Source organism: Rattus norvegicus, chromosome 15 (genome assembly GCF_036323735.1).
Source record: "Rattus norvegicus strain BN/NHsdMcwi chromosome 15, GRCr8, whole genome shotgun sequence".
In the NCBI taxonomy this organism is placed as follows: domain Eukaryota; kingdom Metazoa; phylum Chordata; class Mammalia; order Rodentia; family Muridae; genus Rattus; species Rattus norvegicus.
Window position 1 is genome coordinate 73,266,223 of NC_086033.1, and position 19,046 is coordinate 73,285,268.

Sequence of the window (19,046 nt, forward strand, 5' to 3'; positions counted from 1 at the left end):
ATGGGATTAGAAACAAGCACTATTACAATTGGCCAATATTAATTTTAAACAGTTGGTTATGACTCAGTCTAAATTTTTAGTGAAATTATATAAAGTAATACTTATGCTATTAATGGTTTTATAATTAAGTCCAAAATATGCTATCGCCCAGGCCTTTTTTTTAACTTGCATTTCTTAGATAGTAGTTTGGGTAAGTTATTAAATAATTCATTATACACATTATTAAAAATGAAGTGCCTAGGTTTCCTCAAAACTAGACTTAGCCAATGTAAAATGAAAATCAACGATCCTTTCTTGTTCTGACATTAAAAATCATACGTTGGAAGATGTAGCAAATAAAGTCATGTTGGCAAGCTATTGCATTTTTTTCTTTTTGACTTTATTTTAATTTTTATTTTGTTTTTTTATACATGCAACTTGGTCCTGTGGAGGCTTGATGATCCAGCATAGGGGAATGCGCTAGGCCACTGAAGCAGGAGTGGGTAGGTGGGGGAGCATCCTCATAGATGTAGGGGGGCGGACGAGAGAATAAGGGGCTTATGGAGAGGAAACTGGGAAGAGGGATAACATTTGAAATCTAAATAAAATAAGCAATAAAAGTCACAAGGTATGTTATTTAGGATATATCTAATTTTGTAGATTTTGTCTTTTATTCCCCCTCCAGTGAAAAGTTGAATTTAGCATTAAATATATAACGAATGTATCATTAATCTGTTTCTGTGGAAATGAAAAGCAGCAATCCAAGCATCAAAATGAGAATCAGGTTACACGTCTTGCACCACGTGACCAGAAAAGCACACAGGAAGTTTCTTTGAGATTTTGATATGCATAAAGCTAGTGAAGAATACTTTAATCACTTGGCATTAGCAAATGTCCTTTGATTTCTCATACTTTTCTCTTATATCATGATGATGACCTTTTCTTTCTTCTGTACAAAAAGATACAATAGCATTTAAAGTATCTAAGGAAATATTTATAATAAGTTAATATTGATAATTTCAGAAAAATAATTAGAATGTATTTGAATATACATATAGAAAACAAATATATATAGAAAACAAAACCACAAATTTCAATAGAATCTAGTAGTTTCACATGATAAATAACATAAAGTTATATAATGCATAAGTTATTACCTATAACATTTGTGCATTTAAGCATGTGGCAAATGTATTTGAACATTTCTATAAAACATAAGTAGGTTGGGTATACTTATACATTCGCATGAAAGATGCATGTATGTCTGAATGAATAACCATGTGTTGTTCTAAATTCATGTACATACATACATGATCCAGGGTTTGCTTGCATGATTGCACCTCTATAGATATATAGAGAATGGATCTATTACACAGTGTGAATTGGATCTTGCTTAGAGGTATGTTAAGCTTTAAGTAAATAATACAGGGGATTAAGACAAATTATTTTGTGTAATTTAAAACCTTCAGGTAGTGTCCGGACACCTGATACCCTGTCTGCATTCTTGAACAAGTTCTCTAATCTTTGGGAAACTCGTTTCTCTTTTGAAACAGGTGCACATAAAAAGCCCATTCTTGTCAGAGCTAAATATTATAGTGGTTAAACAATTTAATGAATGCAGATAAGGAAATTGCAGTTTCTTCTCACGGTAGACACTCAATTAACATTGTACACCACTCCTTATTCTAATGTGGCTTAATGATACCATTTTGGGGAGACATTATTGTGCATTTGTGCAGGAGAAATTTCAATTTAAAAGGGATTCTAAAGACATGGCTCCATTTTCAATGAAAACAATAAAATGATCACTATGCAGGGTATTATTATAGTTTTTTGCTTAAATCAGTTGAATATATGATACTAAGTACAAGAATATTTTAACACAAAAAAACTCCATCCACTTCATGTATCAGATTATCTTATATCACACTTTATGACATCTTTAAATGATTTCATTCATTGCCTGTGCTCATTACTCTTTCAGTGTAGCATATGCAACTACCATTTGGGCATTTTGTGCTCTGTTAATGGCAACCTGGCCATGTGACACTATCATCAGCATCTTCCCGTGCTGGAGTGACAATGGCAACCCATAACTCATTTTGGGGATGCTATTCTGCTTCTTATTTACAACATCTGTTGAATTTGGACTCTAGAAATCAATTTTGAAATGAGTTTTCTATGTTATCTTTCATGGAAAAGTTAAATATTAATTGAAAATTCTATTTAGTGTGGATTTCTTTACTTGAGATTTTAAATTTTTTACAAACCCACTGTGTTTGTCATTACAAACCCACTCTCTGTCTCTTTGTACTTCTGTTTTATTTATTAACAAACAGTAAGTCACAAAAATTTAGTATTTCTAAATAAAATAGTGACTTGTTTATTAAGTGTATTAGTAATATGTCTGATAGTCAATAAATCTTTATGAATCTAAAATGTTGTGATGCTTGCCTCAGTGTTCAATGCACTAATGTCAGTGCAAACGTTAATAATTAATGAAAAATAATTAACAGCATTTTCTGCTTTAACCCTAAGTGTTTTGAACTACTTTAAAAACTGAACATACCATTCAAACTTGTCACAGCCATGAAAGTGGCAATTGTCATGAGCCAGCACAGCTGTGGGACAGTCCATCCAAGCTGAGCTGAATGCTGTTTTCCTCATGTCTTCCACTTTGCGCTTCTGAGCTCTGTGTGTTGCCTTTGAGAAGGACCTTTTGCATTGTGATTCATTTACATGTTTTCCCCTGAAAGTTATTTCTGCATTCAATGAAGTAACCTTATCTGGCCTTACTCAGGAGTCATCCTTGTCATGGAGATGGTGAAAACCAAAAACTATTGGATAGGCACAGAGTTCTCTTGGTACACTTGCCCCTAAGCAAACTCAGGAAGGATTTGTTAACAGATTAGATTACAGGCTTCATTCTATGTATAAAACCTATTGGACATTGTTTCAAGAGAATAAAAATGTATTAACAAAGTTAGTTTTCCTAAGACAACTGTTGAGAAAGCTTCCCGATCTTTAAGGTAGGTTAGCTCACAAGTTAGCATATGCATTGTTTCAATCTTGGGAACTCATGGAGACTGACTCCAAGATTTTTCTATCTGTTAAATGTTTCACTGTCCTGAATAACAGAATGTCATATAGCATACATGCTCACATAATCTAAAATGATTCGAGATTGATACTTATTTTTTCTCTACTTGTAACTTTTGACCAGGGACAAAATTATATGATCTATATTTCTTTTGACATCATAAGTTTGCTTCTTGTGTGTACTATATATATATATATATATACATATATATATATATATATAAAGGAAAATCCAAGTTGCTAGTCATTCAGACCTACATGTTTATGCAGTCATGGTCTCTGAATCATTCATTTATTATGCCTTTTCCCCTCTTCCTTATCTCCTCTGATGGAACCTGCTTGACTTCTGGGACTGGCCCTGGGCAAATGGCACCAAAACTGGGATAAAGTGATTAAATATATTCTACCCATTGCATACTTGTAATTCCAAATCTAAGGAGACTGAAGCAGAACAATTAAGTTCAAGTCCACACTGAGCTATAAGTAGAGGTCATATATCAACTATTACTAATACTGCTAATAATACTAACAATAAAGCCACGTTTTCCATATTGCTTCGTAACTAACTTACTAAGCCTGTTATTTATCACAAGAATGTCTAGATGAGCATTAAAATTAAATGAAATTTAGAATAGCCATTGAATGTTGAAATGCATTGCATTTCCTTTTATTTCATTATCTGAAAGTATGTGTTCAAAATTAAGTTTATAATTATTACCTACGAAAGTCAAGTCTTATAAAAGGAAACTTCTGCATATTATATTAACACTGAGAGTGTTATCAAAAGCTACAGCCCATGTAGCTGTCATATTTATAGACATAATTGTAAATTAAACAGGTAAGGTGTATCCTCCATGTGATCAATAGATAGCACATTCCATATTTGTGTGTGTGTGTGTGTGTGTGTTTGTTTGTTTGTTTGTGTGTGTGAGAAAGAAAGAGAGAGGTTGAATTTGCGTTATAATGTTTCTCATAGTATTTTGAAAATAAAATGAGTTTTAGTCTAAAGAATTATAATCTTCAGCTTTGTAACCTTCTTGAGTTCTATGTGAATTGAGGGCCCAGGGCTGGCAGTGAGGTGGATTTGGGAAGTAAGGACATCCTCTTGGAGACACAGGTGGGAGTTGGGCAGAGGAGGAATGGAATGCGGAACTGTGGGAGGGCAGACTGGCAGGGAGAAATGTCTGGACTGCAAAAAAATAAAATCTTAGGCCAAACTTTATTATAAGTCATTACTATTCCTACTGTTTCCTATTTTTACAAAATAAGTCTAAAGCAGAGATGCGGACATTGATTACTTAGTAGAGTGTTGATTTTGATAATAAAATGTAAGTTAATAAATATGCTTAATGACTTCAAGTATAGCAATATTACACCTCCATATTAATATTGCTTATATGTAAGGAGACATGTAAAATGAAGTAACATAATATATCAATGCTTATGTTCAGACTTTTAGAAACATTGTTAATGCATCATTTTATAGATTGTATTTTTAAAATTGTTTTATGTTGCAACAAAACAGAGTAGAAGATATAAATATTACTCATGTATTTTCTGCCCTGATATACATACCTAGTCTCCATGATAAACATTTCTCAGCAAAGTAACATATTTACTACAACTAATGAATTTTTCAGATGCACTGTTATAGCCAATGGATAGGGATTTACATTGCCTTTCATTCCTTTGGTTGTTCAAATGTGAATTTAGAAAAAATGTACATTAAGAGCCTGGGTAGAATAATTGTCCTAAAAGTACTAACTTATTCTAAATAACTCTCTTATGTCTCTCTGAACAGTGAAATGATTTATTTTTCATGACTTGAAAATTTCAATGTAATTTCATTGCTTTATACAACAATGATGATATTTTATTTGCTTATTAAAGAATAGGCCTTTAATAGCCATCATGATATATCTTTTTGTTATAAATAGAGAAACATAGATGTTAGGGCATAAATAGAGAAATGTAGATGTCAGCTTACCTGGGGTCACAAAGAGAAATGCAAGGGCTACTTTGAATGGATCATAATATCATACCTTCATAAACACTCTGTGTATAATTAGCATATTGCTTCATGAAATATCTTTAAGTTAATGAATCTAGACTCACTAATAAATAGCTGATGCTGATAATTGCAAATGTGAGATTAGCATAGCATTCCACTCATTTTTCCTGACACTGTAAAACATTAACAGAAATGACACAGATTAACTAAGTCTCAATTTGATAGTCTTTTTTTCAATTTTATATTCTTAATATCCGCAGAAAACAATAGAGAGAAAGAACTACATCTTCCCCCAGAGACATTGATATACACCTACTCCTTCAAACTTCACATAGAATGAAACTTATAGAGAATTTTAAGGAAATGCAGCTTGAAAGAAAGAAAGTACCCGAGAAAATGGCAAATACTCTTAATAGTGCAATATTATATCTATAGAGTTTTCTGTACAAATGATAGGGGAATTTTGTATCAGTGAGATTAACCACTCTATATTTTAGGAGCAAATAGGCTATATAGCTCTATATCTTTATCTAATTTTATCTCTCTATCTCTATCATCTATCTATCTATCTATCTATCTATCTATCTATCTATCTATCTATCTATCTATCTATCTTTCCAAGTGTTGTAGGCTTGGTCCTCTGTCTTTCGTACTCATAAAATGTTATGGAATCGTTAAGAGGTAGATCTTGTGGAATGTCTCCTAGCCAATTGTGTATGCTCTCATTTGAAGAGTGGTGCCTGAAAATTCCTTTTCCTCTCTTTCTATTCTGAAAATGAAGTAGAAAGCATTACCACAGCAGATCGCCTAGTCTGATACACTCTCTTCAGCAAACCAGGTATGCTGGTCAGTGAGTCAACATGCCTCAACCTACAATCTCCTCAGAAAACTAATTATTTATTATACTAGTAAGTGGTCATGTGAGCAAGCCATCTATTAATGAATTATTTAAGTAAGTGGGGAGATGTAGACCATTCCTTTGTTGACACGGTCACATCAGTTAGGAGGTCCTGGATTGAATAAGGAATCAATATGGAAAATAATCTATGGCTAGCAGGCCAGTCATATTTCTTTCTGGTCTCTGCTTCAGTTCTCCTCTCAAGGTTCCTTTTTTTGGTTTATGCCTTAATTTCTCTCAATGTACACTCTAGGCAAAGAAATCCTTTCCCTCCCCAAAGTTTGTATAATGCTTTATCTTAGCAATAGATAAACAGGCTAGAATAGAAATTGATTCCAAATAAGGATATCTCTGTGATGGCTATATTATCTGAGGGAGAATTGTGGGTAGGCTTGATATCTTGGGATTGAACAAATCTTGAATGTTCAAAGTTTAGTGAGTTATTCTCTTGGAGTTTGGAAGAATGTAGATGATGCATGCCTACCATGTGAAATTTAAGAAGGAAGTTAGCAAGGCCCTCAAAGAATTCATCGGGCCCACACCTATAATATTTGCTATTTTCTAGTAAGTTGGCCTTAAAAATCAGCTATTATATGCAAAACACCAGCACCTCTAAAGTGAATCCTTCATTTCACTGGAACAGGCATTCTCAGTTAGTGGTGGCTAATGAAAGACAAGCACAGTTGAAACTTTTTTTTTCCAGAAGCGTTTCCTTGGAATTATCAGTAGTAAGTTGAGTTCCAAAGTGCCCATATGTATGGGGTAGGGGTGAGTTGAGAGTGTGGAAATTGTAATCATTAGCTGGCAGCAGAACTTGACAAACCATGTGCAAGTCTCTCACTTGGTACTGGGTTTTAAAGGCATGAAGAGGTCATGGAAAGAAGTTGAGGCTTGGAACCAAATGACATTTTAGAATCTGTGAAGAGAAAACGTGACATGATTAACCAGTACAGCATCAATTGCTTTGGAGATTTCAGTATGTAGGAAATTCCAGGAGCTTAGACAGAGCACAGGAAGAGTAGGAGTTATAAAGCGGAGCCATCATGAGACAGTGGATGTGTGTAACACAGAACTTGAAAAGCCAAGGTGGCTAAACTCTTTTGACCACAGAAGTACTGTGAATGATTTCAAGATGCCATATACTGAGCAATTTATACTGTTGCAGTTTGGTTTGTTTGGATTTTTTGTAATTGTGCCCATTTTACTCTCTTTTAAATTAAAGAGGTATGCACCCTTTTAACGGTTGAATGTTAATAAACTCCTTTCCACCGCTAATTTGTTTTGGTCAATGTTTTATGTCGGCAACAAGGAAGTAAACTAAATTCTACTTGTCTAATTAATTATGAAATAAAATATGACTTTTATTCATTATGTTCATTCATTTCTGAAATTTGTAGGTAAAATGCTTCATAGAATACTTACTAATTAAATGACAAGTGAGTATTGAATTAGAATTATTTTGTTATTGGGGTGGTTTTTGAAGGACAAATGAATTAAAAAATAAACACTTACATTTACATACATATTTAAGCAGAAATTATACTTAATGAAATTTATTTTATACCTATAGATACAGGTGACCAAAAATTAAAATCATGTTCTGTTATTCAAGGTGGAAAAATGAGGCATTTTCATGATAAATAAAATATTAATATGGATGCCCTCTCTGGCCACAGTGGGAGAGGATGACTTTTATCTGGCAGAAACCATGCTCCAGGGCAGGGGGATACCGAAAAAGACTCCACCATCACAGAGAAGAAGGAGATGTTGTAGGAACTCAGTGAGGGGAAAATAGGAGGGGGCAGCACTTGGAATGTAAATAAGTAAATAAAATGTAAATCAATAATACTGATCAGTTGGTAAAACTATACACATCATAGATAAATGAAAGAATTACATAAAAATATAGTACAATATAATTTGTGCAAAACTAAACACATTTGAATAACTCTAATTTTTATATAGTTTTGTTGATATACTTATCAAGTATATTTGGAAAGATATGCATCAAAATAGTTGTCCTATTCTTTGCATAAATTACTAAAGTTTCCTCGTGTTTGAAAAATGTTACTCTCTTAAATATATTTTAAGTTTGATGTTTTTAAATTTCAACATATAATGTAGCAAATGCTGTTTCTCTTAAAATTTAACCAAAATAATTATAGATATAAAGACAATAAAGCAATAAGATAGGAACAAAGACAATTAAACTGATATTTCCTGGTAAATTATTGTATGAGTACCTGGTACTTTCTAATGAGTAAACTTTTTCATCTGTATTATCTAGTGTGGTTCATATCTTAATTCTAAACTTACGCAGCACATATTTTTATTCTATATTCCAAAGAGGTTCCTCTTTTATTACATAATTCATTTACTGGGTTGGAATATTTATATGGGAGCTAAGAAGTCGGACAGGCTGTAGATTAATTTTTTGATTTGAGAAACTACTTTGTACATATGAATAATTTTCTTTCAACTGAAACTTGTCTAAAACTAAACATAATTGGTTAGACTGAGACCAAATAGTTATTATTTACATGACAATAGCCTTTTACATTTCCAAGAAGTAGGAATGGAATCAATTGACCAATAACATACAAAGAGTTATAAAAGAATTTGAAAGCATTATTTTATTAATATAATTTTCTCATTTATAAAATAGTTTAAATGCATGTAGGAAACAACAGAAGAAACATATGACTTCTGCATAATGCAAGGATAGTAGCTCTTAATGAAGGAGTAACTAAAGTATAGTATTTAAAAAATTGGGCATAGTACTACCTGAGGACCCAGCTATACCACTCTTGGGCATATACTCAAATGATGCTCTAACATATAACAAGGATGCATGCTCCACTATGTTCATAGCAGCCTTATTTATAATAGCAAGAAGCTAGAAAGAACCCAGATGTTCTTCAACAGAGGGATGGATACAGAATATGTGGTATATTTATACAAAGGAGTACTGCTCAGGTATTGAAAAAATGACTTCGGCTGCCGCCGCGGAGAGCTCATAAGCAACACCCCACGAGCAAACTTGAGCCTCGGGACCACAAGTAAGACCAACTTTTCTGCTGCAAACGACCTGTCTGGTGAACTCAAGACACAGGCCCACAGGAACAGCTGAAGATCTGTAGAGAGGAAAAACTACACGCCCGAAAGCAGAACACTCTGTCCCCATAACTGGCTGAAAGAAAACAGGAAAACAGGTCTACAGCACTCCTGACACACAGGCTTATAGGACAGTCTAGCCACTGTCAGAAATAGTAGAACAAAGTAACACTAGAGATAATCTGATGGCGAGAGGCAAGCGCAGGAACCCAAGCAACAGTAACCAAGATTACATGGCATCATTGGAGCCCAATTGTCCCACCAAAGCAAACACGGAATATCCAAACACACCAGAAAAGCAAGATCTAGTTTCAAAATCATATTTGATCATGATGCTGGAGGACTTCAAGAAAGATGTGAAGAACTCCCTTAGAGAACAAATAGAAGCCTACAGAGAGGAATCGCAAAAATCCCTAAAAGAATTCCAGGAAAACATAAATAAACAAGTAGAAGACCACAGAGAGGAGTCACAAAAATCCCTGAAAGAATTCCAGGAAAACACAATCAAACAGTTGAAGGGATTAAAAATGGAAATAGAAGCAATCAAGAAAGAATACATGGAAACAACCCTGGATATAGAAAACCAAAAGAGGAGACAAGGAGCTGTAGATACAAGCTTCACCAACAGAATACAAGAGATGGAAGAGAGAATCTCAGGAGAAGGGGCTGGGGATTTAGCTCAGTGGTAGAGCACTTACCTAGGAAGCACAAGGCCCTGGGTTCGGTCCCCATCTCCGGAAAAAAAAAAAAGAGAATCTCAGGAGAAGATGATTACATAGAAATCATCGACTCAACTGTCAAAGATAATGTAAAGCGGAAAAAAAAGCTACTGGTCCAAAACATACAGGAAATCCAGGACTCAATGAGAAGATCAAACCTAAGGATAATAGGTATAGAAGAGAGTGAAAACTCCCAGCTCAAAGGACCAGTAAATATCTTCAACAAAATCATAGAAGAAAACTTCCCTAACCTAAAGAAAGAGATACCCATAAGCATACAAGAAGCCTACAAAACTCCAAATAGATTGGACCAGAAAAGAAACTTCTCCTGTCACATGATAGTCAAAACACCAAATGCACAAAATAAAGAAAGAATATTAAAAGCAGTAAGGGAAAAAGGTCAAGTAACATATAAAGGCAGACCTATCAGAATCACACCAGACTTTTCGCCAGAAACTATGAAAGCCAGAAGATCCTGGACAGATGTCATACAGACCCTAAGAGAACACATATGCCAGCCCAGGTTACTGTATCCTGCAAAACTCTCAATTAACATAGATGGAGAAACCAAGATATTCCATGACAAATCTAAATTTACACAATGTCTTTCTACAAATCCAGCACTACAAAGGATAATAAATGGTAAAGCCCAACATAAGGAGGCAAGCTATACCCTAGAAGAAGCAAGAAACTAATCGTCTTGGCAACAAAACAAAGAGAAGAAAAGCACACAAACATAACCTCATATCAAAATATGAATATAACAGGAAGCAATAATCACTATTCCTTAATATCTCTCAACATCAATGGCCTCAACTCCCCAATAAAAAGACATAGATTAACAAACTGGATATGCAACGAGGACCCTGCATTCTGCTGCCTACAGGAAACACACTTCAGAGACAAAGACAGACACTACCTCAGAGTGAAAGGCTGGAAAACACTTTCCAAGCAAATGATCAGAAGAAGCAAGCTGGAGTAGCCATTCTCATATCAAATAAAATCAATTTTCAACTAAGAGTCATCAAAAAAGATAAGGAAGGACACTTCATATTCATCAAAGGAAAAATCCACCAAGATGAACTCTCAATCCTAAATATCTATGCCCCAAATACAAGGGCACCTCCATAAGTAAAAGAAACCTTACTAAAGCTCAAAACACACATTGCACTTCACACAATAATAGAAGGAGATTTCAACACCCCACTCTCATCAATGGACAGATCATGGAAACAGAAATTAAACAGAGACGTAGAGAGACTAAGAGAAGTCGTGAGCAAAATGGACTTAACAGATATTTATAAAACATTTTATCCTAAAGCAAAAGGATATACGTTCTTCTCAGCTCCTCATGGTACTTTCTCCAAAATTGACCATATAATTGGTCAAAAAACGGGCCTCAACAGGTACAGAAAGATAGAAATAATCCCATGCGTGCTATCAGACCACCACGGCCTAAAGCTGGTCTTCAATAACAATAAGGGAAAAATGACCACATATACATGGAAATTAAACAATGCTCTACTCAATGATAACCTGGTCAAGGAAGAAATAAAGAAAGAAATTAAAGACTTTTTAGAATTTAATGAAAATGAAGGTACAACATACCCAAACTTATGGGACACAATGAAAGCTGTGCTAAGAGGAAAACTCATAGCTTTGAGTGCCTGCAGAAAGAAACAGGAAAGAGCATATGTCACCAGTTTGATAGCACACCTAAAAGCTCTAGAACAAAAAGAAGCAAATACACCCAGGAGGAGTAGACGGCAGGAAATAATCAAACTCAGAGCTGAAAACAGCCAAGTAGAAACAAAAAGGACCACAGAAAGAATCAACAGAACCAAAAGTTGGTTCTTTGAGAAAAACAAGATAGATAAACCCTTAGCCAGACTAACGAGAGGACACAGAGAGTGCGTCCAAATTAACAAAATCAGAAATGAAAAAGGAGACATAACTACAGATTCAGAGGAAATCCAAAATATCATAAGATCTTACTATAAAAGTCTATATTCAACAAAACTTGAAAATCTGCAGGAAATGGACATTTCCTAGACAGATACCAGGTACTGAAGTTAAATCAGGAACAGAAAAACCAGTTAAACAACCCCAAAACTCCTAAGGAAATAGAAGCAGTCATTAAAGGTCTCCCAACCAAAAAGAGCCCACGTCCAGACGGGTTTAGTGCAGAATTCTATCAGACGTCATAGAAGACCTCATACCAATATTATCCAAACTATTCCACAAAATTGAAACAGATGGATCACTACCGAATACTTTCTACGAAGCCACAATTACTCTTATACCTAAACCACACAAAGACACAACAAAGAAAGAGAACTTCAGACCAATTTCCCTTATGAATATCGACGCAAAAATACTCAATAAAATTCTGGCAAACCGAATGCAAGAGCACGTCAAAACAATCATCCACCATTATCAAGTCGGCTTCATCCCAGGCATGCAGGGATTGTTTAATATACGGAAAACCATCAATGTGATCCATTATATAAACAAACTGAAAGAACAAAACCACATGATCATTTCATTAGATGCTGAGAAAGCATTTGACAAAATTCAACACCCCTTCCTGATAAAAGTCCTGGAAAGAATAGGAATTCAAGGCCCATACCTAAACATAGTAAAAGCCATATACAGCAAACCAGTTGCTAACATTAAACCAAATGGAGAGAAACTTGAAGCAATCCCACTAAAACCAGGGACTAGACAAGGCTGCCCACTCTCTCCCTACTTATTCAATATAGTTCTTGAAGTTCTAGCCAGAGCAATCAGAGAACAAAAGGAGGTCAAGGTGATACAGGTCGGAAAAGAAGAAGTCAAAATATCACTATTTGCAGATGATATGATAGTATATTTAAGTGATCCCAAAAGTTCCACCAGAGAACTACCAAAGCTGATAAACATCACCTCAGCAAAGTGGCTGGGTATAATATTAACTCAAATAAATCAGTAGCCTTCCTCTACACAAAAGAGAAACAAGCCGAGAAAGTAATTAGGGAAACAACACCCTTCGTAATAGACCCAAATAATATAAAGTACCTCGGTGTGACTTTAACCAAGCAAGTAAAAGATCTGTAAAATAAGAACTTCAAGACTCTGAAGAAAGAAATTGAAGAAGACCTCAGAAGATGGAAAGATCTCCCATGCTCATGGATTGGCAGGATTAATATAGTAAAACTGGCCATTTTACCAAAAGCGATCTACAGATTCAATGCAATCCCCATCAAAATACCAATCCAATTCTTCAAAGAGTTAGACAGAACAATTTGAAAATTCATCTGGAATAACAAAAAACCTAGGATAGCTAAAACTATCCTCAACAATAAAAGGACTTCAGGGGGAATCACTATCCCTCAACATAAGCAGTATTACAGAGCAATAGTGGTAAAAACTGCATGATATTGGTACAGAGACAGACAGATAGACCAGTGGAACAGAATTGAAGACCCAGATGTGAACACACACACTTATGGGCACTTGATTTTTGACAAAGGATCCAAAACCATCCAATGGAAAAGAGATAGCATTTTCAGCAAATGGTGCTGGTTCAACTGGAGGTCAACATGTAGAAGAATGCAGATCGATCCATGCTTGTCACCCTGTACAAATCTTAAGTCCAAGTGGATCAAGGACCTCCACTTCAAAGCAGATACACTCAAACTAATAGAAGAAAAACTAGGGAAGCATCTGGAACACATGGGCACTGGAAAAAAAATTCCTGAACAAAACACCAATGGCTTATGCTCTAAGATCAAGAATTGACAAATGGGATCTCATAAAACTGCAAATTTCTGTAAGGCAAAGGACACTGTGGTTAGGACAAAACGGCAACCAACAGATTGGGAAAAGATCTTTACCAATCCTACAACAGATAGAGGCCTTATATCCAAAATATACAAAGAACTCAAGAAGTTAGACTGCAGGGAGACAAATAACCCTATTAAAAATGGGGTTGAGAGCTAAACAAAGAATTCACAGCTGAGGAATGCCGAATGGCTGAGAAACACCTAAAGAAATGTTCAACATCTTTAGTCATAAGGGAAATGCAAATCAAAACAACCCTGAGATTTCACCTCACACCAGTGAGAATGGCTAAGATCAAAATCTCAGGTGACAGCAGATGCTGTCGAGGATGCGGAGAAAGAGGAACACTCCTCCATTTTTGGTGGGATTGCAGACTGGTACAACCATTGTGGAAATCAGTCTGGAGGTTCCTCAGAAAATTGGACATTGAACTGCCTGAGGATCCAGCTATACCTCTCTTGGGCATATACCCAAAAGTTGCCCCAACATATAAAAAAGTCACGTGCTCCACTATGTTCATAGCAGCCTTATTTATAATAGCCAGAAGCTGGAAAGAGCCCAGATGCCCTTCAAAAGAGGAATGGATACAGAAAATGTGGTACATCTACACAATGGAATATTACTCATCTATCAAAAACAATGACTTTATGAAATTCGTAGGCAAATGGTTGGAACTGGAAAATATCATCCTGAGTGAGGTCACCCATTCACAGAAAAACACACATGGTATGTACTCCTTGATAAGTGGCTATTAGCCCAAATCCTTGAATTACCCCAGATGCATAGAACACATGAAACTCAAGACGGATGATCAAAATGTGAATGCTTCACTCCTTCTTTAAAAGGGGAACAAGAATACCCTTGGCAGGGAATAGAGAGGCAAAGATTAAAACAGAGACTGAAGGAACACCCATTCAGAGCCTGCTCCAAATGTGGCCCATACATATACAGCCATCCAATTAGACAAGATGGATGAAGCAAAGAAGTGCAGGCCGACAGGAGTCAGATGTAGATCTCTCCTGAGAGACACAGCCAGAATACAGCAAATACAGAGGCGAATGCAAGCAGCAAACCACTGAACTGAGTATAGGACCCCATTGAAGGAATCAGAGAAAGAACTGGAAGAGCTCGAAGGGGCTGGAGACCCCTTATGAACAACAGTGCCAAGCAACCAGAGCTTCCAGGGACTAAGCCACTACCTAAAGACTATACATGGACTGACCCTGGACTCTGACCTCTTAGGCAGCAATGAATATCCTAGTAAGAGCACCAGTGGAAGGGGAAGCCATGGGTCCTGCTAAGACTGAACCCCCCAGTGAACTAGATTTTTGGGGTGAGGGCGGCAATTGGTGGAGGATGGGGAGGGGAATACCCATAAAGAATTTGAGGGGGAGGGATTAGGAGGATGTTTGCCCGGAAACCGGGAAAGGGAATAACACTCGAAATGTAAATAAGAAATACTCAAGTTAATAAAAAAAAATGACTTCTTTAAATTCTTAGGCAAATGGATGAAACTAGAAAATATCATCCTGAATGAGGTAACCCAGTTACAAAAGAACACACATGGCATGTACTCACTGATAACTTGATATTAGCTCAAAACCTAGGAACACCCAAGATACAATTCACAGACCACATGAAACACAAGAAGGAAGACCAAAGTGTGGATACATTAGTCCTTAGAAGGAGGAACAAAATACTCACAAAAGGAAATACTGAAACAAATTTTGGAGCAGAGACCGAAGGAAAGGCCATTAAGATACTACCCTACCTGGGATTCCATCCCATACTCAGTCATCAAACCCTGACACTATTGAGGATTCCAAGAAGTGCATACTGACAGGAGCCTGATATAGACTCCTGAGAGGCTCTGCCAGAGCCTGACAAATACAGAAGTGGATGCTCACAACCAAGCATTGCACTGAGCATAGGGATCCCAATGGAGAAATTAGGGAGAGGACTGAAGGAGCTGAAGGGGCATGCAACCCCATAGGAAGAACAACAATATCAACCAACCATACTACTGAGAGTAGAGGTCCCAGTGACTAAACCACTAAACAAAGAGTATACATGGAGGGACCCATGGCTCCAGCTACATATGGAAAAGAGGGCGGCCTTGTCAGACATCAATGGGAGGAGAGGCCCTTCCTCTTGTGAAGGCTTGATGCCCCAGTGTAGGGGAATGCCAGGGCAGGGAGATGGAAGTGGGTGGGTGGGAAAGGGAGCACCCTCATAGAAGCAGGGTGAGGGGGGGTGGTATAGGGTGTTTCTGGAGGGGAAAGTGGTAATATTTGAAATGTAATTAAAAATGTTAAATATCCAATAAAAATAACTGGCACTAAAAACCTAAAGAAAAAATACGAGGGCGGAGGAGAGAGAGAGAGAGAAAGAGAGAGAGAGAGAGAGAGAGAGAGAGAGAGAGAGAGAGAGAAAAGAAAAGCAACAATTGTAATACTACATTTTTCCCTATTTAAAAGAGAAGAAAACATTTGTTTGCAGTCATTTCTTCATTATAAATTCAAGAAAATGAGCACACACACACAAGACACACAGACACACACACGCACACGCACACGCACATGGACACTCACACGCACACGCACCGTTTCTCTTGCTTTACAGTCCTGTTGCCAGATTCAGAGATTCGGAGAGAATCTGAATACCTCACACACTTGGATATAGCAATTTCTGCTCCACTGTAAATATCCTTTGCTATCATCTTTAGGTAGTTTACATGATTTAGGAGGAAGTTGCAAACATTTCCTTGGGATATGACGCCATGATTTACTTCAGACCTATGCCAGGAAAGTAGCAGCATAGTGGAGATAAAATTAAATGGATGCTGGCAGGATAAATAGGAAGCCAGAAATAAGATGTGGATTCAGTTTTGTATTTTCACATTGAAAGCATGATGAGATCCTCATTCCCGACTCCATTCTTGTTTTGTGCTTCGTATCCTTCAAAGTCATAAGAAAAATAACAATTGAGTGTTACTCCTATTGCTATACCTAGGTAAATAAAATTTCAGTAACTTATAGTTATCTACTAAATATTAACCAGGTTTTGTCAATGCACTTCCAATTAATCAGTTATGCAAAAATCATATTGTAAAATTAATTGAACATAAATTCTGAACAATCTCATTGAAAATGAAATCAGTCATGTCAACCTGCTTCAACAGTTGTATTCTTTGTTTGAAAGATTAAAAAAAATAATATTTAACTTGATTCAGAGATAAGACAATGAAAGATGATAAGAGGAATTTCAAAATAAATTATTTTATTTTAAAGAGTTGGCTGCAGAAATCACCTAGCTTGGCATTATGATTTTCTAAAATGATCAAATATAATTCATGCTACCTGTGGCACTTTGATTAAATTATTTATCAGGTGAGGTCTATTGCTGTTTATGAAACTAAAACAAGTCTGTATATTCAGAAAATAGAGTTCAGTTTTTTCTTCATTTTTTCTAAATATGACCTGAAATGCAAATTTATTGGATAGCATTAATTAGGCAGAGAGAGTAAATGAAGTATGCTAATATGCAATGATTCTAAACTACCACAGGGTGGTGGAAGATTCACTTTCCACAACATTTATCTAATTGGCAGAATTAACTGCTTTGCTACGCTTCTACTGCTTTCAGATCCCTTTTCAAAAATTCTATTATTGTCTGCTCATTAAGTGTGAAGAAATCACAGAGGAAAAATCACAGTTTAACATAAACTTTACTTCAACAAAAGTCACATTGAAATAAATGACAATATTCATATAGTATAGGTATATATATTGACTTATTTGAAACTTTTATTCATAAAAAGGTTATTTATCTTTAATGATAAATGAAAAGAAGACTCACAGAGTACATGAAATTATTGCATTTTGGGATGTCATATAAATTACAGTTATTGATATGTGTTTAAATTGCTTAAGGTTTGAATTAGAAAATATGAAGTTGATTTACAAAGTTATAATCCAACCACTATGTATTTTATTTTGGCAACAAGAAGATTTAAAAATATATGCTTAACATGAATGATTCGTCTCAATACTTACCCTTTGAAAATAGTTCATAATTTCATTATGCATACTTCTTTCAGAAATACCTTAATAGTTCCTTTTGCACTATTATTGTACACCACTTGTAACAATATGTATCTATGGAATTTAGAAAAATCATTACCTTAAAATAGTTGATTAAAATATACTTTATTTTTTTTGGATGAGAGCATATGGACCCTAGGGAATTATTAGCTGATTGCTTTTTCTCCTAATGTTGGTGATATTTTGAGAGTTTTTAAACTGTATGAAGTGGGGCAAGGTTAGAAGAAGTCATGTACTGGAGAGAGGTCACTGACGATAACTTCTCTGTGCACACTTATACTTTGCTCTCTGATTCCTGGCCTCCTATGAAGTCAAATGTGCTATCTTTCTGTCTATCTCTCTTGACATGATATACCTACATAGCACTGTGGAAATTTGAGCAAATATAAATTGTTTCCTTATTTTGTGATATATAAATATATATTTATACTTTGAACTTCTGTCTTATAGCTTATATTTATATAAACACAGATATACCTGTTTAAAAATATGGAGACAATGTTCTAATCTACCTTTGTGCTTAATGTTAAATCTGTGTTATTGGTGAAATATAGATATCATTGTATAGCTGAATATGAATCCAGTAGTGTTGATATAGCTCCTTATACTGTGATGATAGCAATGTCTGGATCAGATAAAATATAAACAGTGGTGATTGAAACATGACGCTATGCCTGACTAAATGTTTTAAGTGAAAAGAAGATTTAGTCACTTGGTGGGTTATACCTATTTATCCTAATCAAGATGATCAATTATTCCTACACATTTGTTAATATTAATTTAAACATATCTTTGAAATTTTCAATTCATTTTATGAAAAATTTATTTTTAAATATCATCTATAAGTATGGATTATTTTCTGTTAATATTTTCATATATTTGTTCATTTCCAGTGATGCAAATATTGCTTAACAATTAAAAAATTAAATTAATTAAAACAGGGATTTTTAGTTTCATTAAAATCATTAGTTATTTTTGAATGTATGTTTTATTTTACACTACTTGATTGTGTGTGTGTGTGTGTGTGTGTGTGTGTATGTGCTTGTATAATTTTTAAATGTGCTACATACGTACAGGTGCTCAAGAAGACAAGAAGGGCCATGCCAGAAACTGTAGCTACTGTTCATTGTGAAAGCCTGCTTAGAATGCTAAGCCACCTCTTCAGCCACTTCAGTTTTGGTATCTTCCTGCTCTAAACAAGTTAGATGACATCACAAAGGTAAAGAAAGTTAGAACCCAATAAATTCTTATTCTAGAAAAAGAAAAAAATAAGATCCTTGTTTGATCTTAAGAAATGAGAT

At 35.3% G+C, this 19,046-nt stretch overlaps 1 long non-coding RNA gene across 1 annotated transcript; it reads right to left on the reverse strand.

The window, feature by feature from the left end:
* Positions 1 to 6,598: 6,598 nt before the first annotated feature.
* LOC102546653 (uncharacterized) lies at positions 6,599 to 18,969 on the reverse strand. Its single transcript, XR_360130.5, has 3 exons — positions 18,820 to 18,969; positions 16,246 to 16,599; positions 6,599 to 6,903 (listed from the first exon to the last, which is right to left on the reverse strand). It is a non-coding gene; the product is annotated as an uncharacterized LOC102546653 (long non-coding RNA).
* Between the last annotated feature and the right edge of the window lie 77 nt (positions 18,970 to 19,046).